The sequence below is a fragment of the Mirounga angustirostris genome, unplaced genomic scaffold (genome assembly GCF_029215605.1).
Source record: "Mirounga angustirostris isolate CCGP_5_RB_7025 unplaced genomic scaffold, mMirAng1.0.hap1 SCAF_7, whole genome shotgun sequence".
NCBI classification, from domain to species: domain Eukaryota; kingdom Metazoa; phylum Chordata; class Mammalia; order Carnivora; family Phocidae; genus Mirounga; species Mirounga angustirostris.
The window spans coordinates 77,306,603-77,315,146 of record NW_026991715.1 but is presented as its reverse complement, the minus strand read 5'-3'; the positions used below and the strand labels follow the sequence as shown (position 1 = coordinate 77,315,146).

Here is an 8,544-nt window from a genome sequence, read left to right as displayed (position 1 = left end):
CCTGTACAATTCTGCGTGTTTTCTCTCCTTCCTTCTTAGCTAGGCAGATGAAAGAGATACAGTGGCGCACTCACAATAGTCTCTTGGGGTCCACAAAGTCAAGTCACCCTCTGGAACAGATCTGCCCTGTTCACATCTGCCGTGAGCAAGAAAAAAAATCCCTTGTTGTGCTAAGTCACTGGCAAGGGGTGGTCGCTTGATATAGCCACTAGCACCAAATACATAAATTAATATAGAAAATAAAAGTTAGTATCTCACCTCCCTCTTAAAAGAGACACTGTAATCACCTTCTTTGAAATGCTCAATGTATTTTAAGTTGACAGACACCAAAGATGTCATCTGGCTGATCTATTTTCTTGGTGCCAATAACCACACACTGCCACCAATGAATGAAACACTTCAAAACATCCAGACTCGGAGCAATATACCTTGTAGAAAGCAGGAGCATGGAATTCTGTGTTGCTATGACAACACTAGTGTAATTCCATCTCAAAAGGATCACTAGTTCCCGTATAGAATATAAACTTCTCTTCCAAGCAAGGTTTTTAAAATGTTCCATGCCGCAAGGAAAGTATTGAATATCTCGAATGAAGAGGGGGAAATCCGAGGGGGAGAGGAACCATGAGAGACTGTGGACTCTGAGAAACAAACTGAGCGTTCTAGAGGGGAGGGGGGTGGGGGGATGGGTTAGCCTGGTGGTGGGTATTAAAGAGGGCACGTACTGCATGGAGCACTGGGTGTTATACGCAAACAATGAACCATGGAACACTACATCAAAAACTAATGATGTAATGTATGGTGATTAACATAATATAATAATAATAAAAAAACTCACTTCAAATAACAGATTACATCCTTGATACCATCAATAATACCAACTGCAAGTAAGAAGCCACTCTGGTTTCTTCAGATGTCCCCAAAATGAGTGCCAACAACAGAATCAAACTTCAGATGGTCTGTCATTTATGCCACCAGGAAATAAAGTAGCTTTTCCTTCGGTGGTAACAATCGTGAAAGTCCAGTGGTTTCCTCAAAATGAAATGTTTTGATCTACTAAACTAATTTCATGAATAAACTCATATCTCAAAAGTCTTGATGTTTTAAATAAATACAAAATTACATGATACTGCTGTTCTTTGAGGCTACATGATAGCAATACTATAGATATATATTATTTTGGAATTATAAGTAACCCTACAGATCATTCAATCCAAATTCTCCATATTGTGGATTAGGAAATTAAGACTCATTCATGCTTAGTGACCCAATCACAAGACTAATTAATACTAGTCTGTATTAATTAATACTGTTTTTGTACTACTGCACTGTTGCTACTATTTTTACACTGTACAGTGTTTTCTGTTAAAAATAAGCAAAGTACCCACATTTCCAGCCATTATTTTAGAATGCTTATATGATCAATACCGTAATCTCTAGGGATTTAAAAAAATATATTTTGGTAAGATTCTACTTCAGTGTGTAAAAGTAACTTGTAATCTTTTTAACTATAAGGAGTTTAATGAAAAAATAAATTGATCTTTTAACTGTTTCAAAATCTTCCTTGTCCTTTAGTGTCTTATGAAAAACCTGAAACTGTAAGACTTTATCAAGTTTCTATTAATTGTAAAAAAAAAAACTATCTTATCTAATGAAAACTGTTTATTATATATCCAATTATAAATATAAAATAAATTTAAATACACAGCTTTATTATCCCAGTTGTGTATATTAATTGAGCTAACCAACATTAAAGTCTTATTTTAATGAATAGTTGAGAATGACTTTAATTAAATTACTGATGTACCTGAAATGTAATTTAGATATTTATTTCATAAATAGCAATTACACTATATGTTTAGAGCATTTCTAAACTGGCTGAAAATAATTAGTTTACCTAATTAGGAAGATGTACCATTCAAATGTCACTTACTATTAATTTTCTTAGCAAACTTTTTTTCATTAAGAACATAAAGGTAAATTTCAGCTAAATCCCTCTTCAAATTAATGTAAATTCATAATGAATGAAATTCTAGGTAAAATATTTTTGTATATTAGAGACAACATTTAAATGACAGAAAATAATAAGCATGTGAGAAAATATTTATCATGCTATTTTTTTAAAAGATTTTATTTATTTGACATTAAGAGACACAGCAAGAGAGGGAACACAAGCAGGGGGAGTGGGAGAGGGAGAAGCAGGCTTCCCACCAAGCAGGGAGCCCGATGCGGGGCTCGATCCCAGGACCCTGGGATCATGACCCAAGCCAAAGGCAGACACTTAACGACTGAGCCACCCAGGTGCCCCTATCATGCTATTTTCTAAAATGAAAAGAATAGGGAAGCTTAAAGAAAAGAGTTTATAAACAAATATATCCTTTTCCACAAACCCCCTGTCAACTCTATTTTTTAAGCTTCAGCATTATAGAACAATATAGAAACTAGATCTATTTCAATATTCTGCTCCAATTAATTACTCAGATATTTGATAAAGGTAGATGGGCAAAACTGTGGACAGAGGCAAACATACAGACAGATAATGTATGGGTTTCCCATCTCTCATGGGCACCACAACCTTCTTTTTAGGAAGTTTTTGTTTCCTCTCTAACTATCCACCTTCTATCACAGCCCAGAACAGTCAGATCATAAGGCAGATCAGCTACCTCCCAGATTCCCTTATCACCACCACCAAAAAAAAAAAAAAAAAGTTAAAAAATAGATAGATCCAGTCTTACTGCCCCTATTGGCCATATAGCATTAGGAACAAGAGCTAAAAAAAAAAAAAAAAAAAAAAAAAAAACAGCAAACACGCAAAAAACAGAAGGAATAGGATACATACCAGTCAGCTCATCCACTATGCCACCATATCTAATTTGATGCTTATTTAACAAATGTTAATTTTGTTAACAAATGTTAAATTTAATCCTTCCTTGATTTAACAGTTTTTCCATCCTGGCAAAGTTAGTATAGCATTGAAAAGACATTATAATTCCCATATTTGTTCACAAAATAGAAATAATAAATACCCAAAATGCAAAAATAATTTTAGGAGCAGGAGATCTACAAGTTGTCCCTTTACCAAAATAAAAAGACAGGGTGTCTGGGTGGCTCAGTCAGTTAAGCAACTGCCTTCGGCTCAGATCATGATCCCAGGGTCCTGGGATCGAGCCCCAAGTCTGGCTCGCTACTGAGTGGGGAGTCTGCTCTCCCTCCCCTTCTCCCTCTGCCCCTCCCCTCACTCACGCTCTCTCTCTCTCAAAATAAATAAATAAATAAAATCTTTTAAAAAAATAATAAGACAGTCTATTTGGACACATACCTGTGTTGAGTTACTGACAGAATGACATAAAAATGATTCATGATAATAATAATAATAATCTGGACTATATACTGGCCCAGGATGTTTGTCTCTATCTCAGTGTAAAAGTTCTTAACACAATCCCAAAATGCTGTAAGTTTTCTGTGGTTTCACTTTGGTTTGGTTTGGTTCAATTTCCGAATAATGCTTCTGCCCACATAATATGATGGGAACCAGTAATCAATATTAATGTGAAAATTCAAAACTTAAACTTCATTTTAAAAATTATTTCTAGTGGCACCTTGGTGGCTCAGTCATTAAGCATCTGCCTTCAGCTCAGGTCATGATCCCAGGGTCCTGGGATCGAGTCCCACATCAGGCTCCCCGCTCAGCAGGAAGCCTGCTTCTCCCTCTCCCACTCCCCCTGCTTGTGTTCCCTCTCTCGCTGTGTCTCCCTCTGTCAAATAAATAAACAAAATCTTTAAAAAAAAGAAAAATAAAAATTATTTCTATTTTTAATATAATCAGAAGATCAAATTGTCCCAACACTACCATCATCACTCTCTCTCTAGAATGCCAACATTTAACACCAGCGTGGGGATTTAGGAACCAATCCACCTCTGCCAGTTAAGTGGCCTTGATGAAGAGGTTGCCTATTGCTTTTCCCTCTGTCTCCTTCCTCCTTCAACTCTTTGCTGTAACTTAGCCTGAGCACATCAGCATTTCTCTATAGAAAAGCAGCAGTCATCTTTGAAGATATTTGATGTGCAAAATTGAAAACTAACGAGGTGAGAAAGATTAAGGGTTGTGAGTAACTCATCAGCTAGGAACTAAACAGGAGTAAATGAGTATAAAATGGCTTCGAAATATGTGAAAACAAATGGTTGTACTCTGGGTATTACTGATTAAATTTTCAAGCACTAAAAGAAAATAATGCTTCTAAAACTCACCCCTCAAAACTAATTTCAGAATTTCCATTTGACTCCCTTCTGGATGTGTCTTATAACATTAGCTTGTGTAAGGAAGGAACTATAAGCAGCTTTTCTCACACTCTGGCCAATGTTTAGTGCTTGTCCAGTGCTAGTCCCTGAGGGACACTGGCCAGGTCCCCTGGCTTTTCGTTTCCCCTAAGGAAGAATATTAGACACCATGCTAGATTAGAAGCCCAATGACTAAGAAATACAGAGAAAAGGGCATCCATGACTCTTGAGCAATAAATACCTCAGGTTTGATTCATAAATGAGTAGTATGATTTATTTGATTTGAATTTAGTTGGTAAGAAAGGGATAAAATTTTTTAACCCATAAGATTTAAGATATCTGTTGTTACTTGAAGAGAGAAAACTGAGAACAATAAAATCTAATTCTCTCACCTTTACCAAGGCACAGAAAAAATCCAAACAGACTAGGATAACAGCCAAAGAATTGAAGTAAAATCTACCAGGTAAGTCATGAAATTTATAGATTCCCTTCCTAGCTGAAGAGAATTTAAGAATGTAAATGAATCTAATTATAAAATAATACATAAGTTTCTGGATCTCATGAAATATTTTAAGGGTTCTATAATATGGTTGGACATACTCTAAGAACGAATTTGTGTATTAAACAGACATGTTTATGAGTTTGTGTAACTCTGCAATATGTTATATAAAGGTTTCACCTTATATTTTTCACTTGGTCAACAAATATTTCAGAGATAGTTACTGCTATTCAGAAGTTTAAATATTGTTCATAAGAACATTCGGTAAAATGGAATGCCTCAGATAAACAGTAGCACATAAAGAGTTTTGTGAGAAAAAAAGGCATAAAAATTAATAAAATATAGACACCTGAACAGCATTTTTAATGCAGTGGGAAAATGCCATATTGTGTACATACAGCATTTGAATAAATAAAACACTATGTATACCACAGAGATCTCTATATAAAACCAAAGCCTTTGATAACTGACCCCAAAGATCTCTGTGCATACTTAAGCCTATTATATTGTTGTGTTTGTGAAAATTAGTTACTCAAATCATTCTGGGTAGCCCTGAGAATATCTGAGAGCCTGCTTTTTAGAAAGAAAATGAACAGTCACACTCAACAGACAGGTTAAAAATGACAACAGCATTCTCTTTGCTTATTCCTTCCCCTCGTTATTTCTTGCTGGTTGAGGTATGGAAGTAAGTAAAAGAAACAAGTCCTTCTCCAAAGATGTTTATGTGCTCTAAAAGCTACCAAGAATTTAACTAAGTGCCACCTGCTTTGTCTGTAGAAGCTTTAAAAAAAAAAAATTCTTAAAGGACTGCTTAGTTTTCATAGATACTTAGAGTCTCCTAGATCAACCCTTAAGAAAAGCCAAGAATGTTTCCCATATTCCCATCATTAGCTTGTCTCTGTTTGACTTCTAAAGACTGCAATTCTCAAGGCAGCCAAGGACCACAAAAAAAAAAAAAAAAAAAAAAGGTAGAAAGCAGAGAAATATTAGAAAAGAAAATAAGCAAACAGCCTCAAAAAGATTTTTTTTAAGTGAGAAGACAGTTGTTTAGAAGTATGTTTCTCTATTTTTCACTTTGAGATTATTATAATTTCACTTCCTGGGATCTTTCCTTCCTCTTTATCTGACTACCATTATATTGCTTCTTAGCCCTGAGATAATAACCTACCCCATGTGCCTCGCATTTGGGTGCATGTCAGGTCCTGGAGTCTCACCCCTTGGCCTGCCCTCTTTGATACCCATGCCCTATGCAAACAAAACCACACCTTCAGATATCACATGGCCTCAGCCCAGAGAGACAGAGCCTTGGCCATTATATCAAAAATCGATTTTTGTCTTCCTGTCAAATGTGGGGTTTTGATATTTTGCCCATATTGTCAACTAATACTAACACAACACCAGGAAACCAGTAAGCTCTACCAACAGAGATGCCCAAGTTTGTCTGGTGGCCACTCTAGTTACCATTTCTTTTTAAGAGAATTTACAGTAATAATTCTTGTGTCCTTTGTGAAGACAAAAAGAAAGGGATAAGGAAGATTGGCAATTCAAACAGCTTTATCTAATTATTTCAGATAGCAGTACCCTCCCACTAGCTATTTCTATTTCTGATTATTTTATTTCCTTCTTAAAATTCATCTTTAATGAAAAAACACAGACAATTCAGAATTTTTACCTAAATAAGTTCCTATATGAATCCTTTTGTTTTCTTTTACTCCCAGAAATAGAACAATAGTTCGAACTGAGGAAAGAACAAAGCAGATCACCATTCTTAACCTTCATCTGCTAAATTTCTCTAAAAACCCCCAATTCAAAAACATATAACTTGCACTTTTACTTTCTAGTTCTTTGGTATCTGTAGAATGCTTTCCAACACATTATACACTGTTGTACATATTAACTGTATTTTTAACTTAAATATATCTTTTTTGATTAATAGTTTAAGCTCGTAGGCCATTCATTATCTGAAGTAAGCAAAGGAGTCCTTGCAACCACGGTTAATATCATAGGGAAAAGAGATTTTTCAATAAATAGACTTGATACACTATGAGACTGAGGACCTCTGCTGGCAATTTTGAGGCATTATTTTTTTAACCGTGATAATACTGACAGGAGAGAAGGTGAAGGTATCTACTTAATCTGACCTATGCCTTTTTACGTAGAATCCTTCAACTGCCTTCCTAAAACTTCATTTACTGTTCCTGTCACATCTTGAGCAACTTGAGTCTACAACTTCCAGAGCAGTTGCTTTACTTTTTGAAAAATATACATGGACGGTAAGAGTACCAGATAAAAATATTAATTTCGATATTGATGTTTTAAAGCAAATTAAATTTGTTAACTGATAATGCCTTAATCTTTCTTCTACATGGTAGTTACATATACATATATATGTATATGAAGGTATATATAGAGAGAGAGACAGACAGGCATATATAGATACATCTTCATGATCTAGAAGATGAAATTCAGTATCAAAAGTGAATAAAATTTTAATAACATAATTACTAAGGTATTTCTCATTTTTTCAGAAACTAAACTTATTTCATATGTAATACGTACCTAGATATCCCTGGAAGCCCAGGTCCAGAGCAATTTTTTAAACCTTGAAAATGCAATCAGCCTGGTTTCCCTTCACTCCACTTCACCACTAATGTCACTTACTGGCACATTCCATCTATTATTTGTAAATTCATAGATTATTATAACTGAAAGAAACCTTAGAAGCCGTGTAGTCTCACCTTTTCATTTTACAAAGGAAAAAAAAAATCTGAGGTGAACAACAGCCTCTACCTACTCTTGCCAAGTCAAGGCAAGATGAACAAACAACACTTCCTCGGACCATATGGAATTCCAGCCTCTCTGTAATCATGTGAAATAGTGTGAGGCATTATATATTAAAATATAGTTGTAACTTTAACAGCTATTGTCAAATTGTATATGTATGTGTGTGTGTGTGTATATATATATATGTATATATATATATATATATATGAAAAGTGTCAGCATGTTGCAGAACAAATGGGAAACATGTCATTGTTTCATTAGCAGAAATTACAAGTATGTTCCGCCACCAGTGAACAGAGGCTGAAGTTTCCTGTGAAGAAGGAGAAGGAAGCAAAGTGGAGGTGCCACTGAGGTGATTTCGACATGTTAGGTGCCAGGGGAGTGTGGGCCTGTCAAGTGTCAGCTGCTTATGCAGCTTTTCTCAAAAGAAAGAGTCAAATGTCTCACTCCCTGACTCTTCTGTTTATCAACTACACTCAATGGTTCATACTGAACTGGACTGGTGGATATTTATTAAAGGAATCCCATCCCAATACCCATGTATCCGGGTATTAAGTTCCCAGGATATCAAGTGATCAATATGATATGAGTCAGAGAAGTCGAAGCAAGTTTCCTGGCCACCTGCAAAAGAGCCTTAAAAGTGTTTCTTGAGATGGATCAAATCTGAAATTACTTCTTCTCGTCATTCTGAATAAGCAGTGGTAAAAATGTGTTGGAAAGATAGTGCATGCCTACGTGTACGTGTGCATTTGCGTATGTATGTGTAAGTATATATGTTTGCATGAATGTTGTTCTATGATTATCAGTGAAAAATCAGACCTCTGAGCCCATGTGTACATTGTTCTAAGTCTTTCTCTCTAAAACCATGCATTTGTAGATACGCCTTTCTCATTTTGTTTGGAGAGGGGACACAGTCATAATCTTCTCTCACTTACAAAGACAAAAACAAAAAACCAAGACTGGAGAGAAGTTGTGAAACCTAGAGA

The 8,544-nt window shown here is 35.4% G+C and overlaps 1 long non-coding RNA gene across 1 annotated transcript; it reads left to right on the top strand.

Moving 5' to 3' along the window:
- The first annotated feature begins 4,603 nt into the window (after positions 1 to 4,603).
- Positions 4,604 to 7,950, top strand: LOC135365263 (uncharacterized). The gene is made up of 3 exons (XR_010412902.1): positions 4,604 to 4,738; positions 6,934 to 7,047; positions 7,823 to 7,950. It is a non-coding gene; the product is annotated as an uncharacterized LOC135365263 (long non-coding RNA).
- Positions 7,951 to 8,544: the final 594 nt, after the last annotated feature.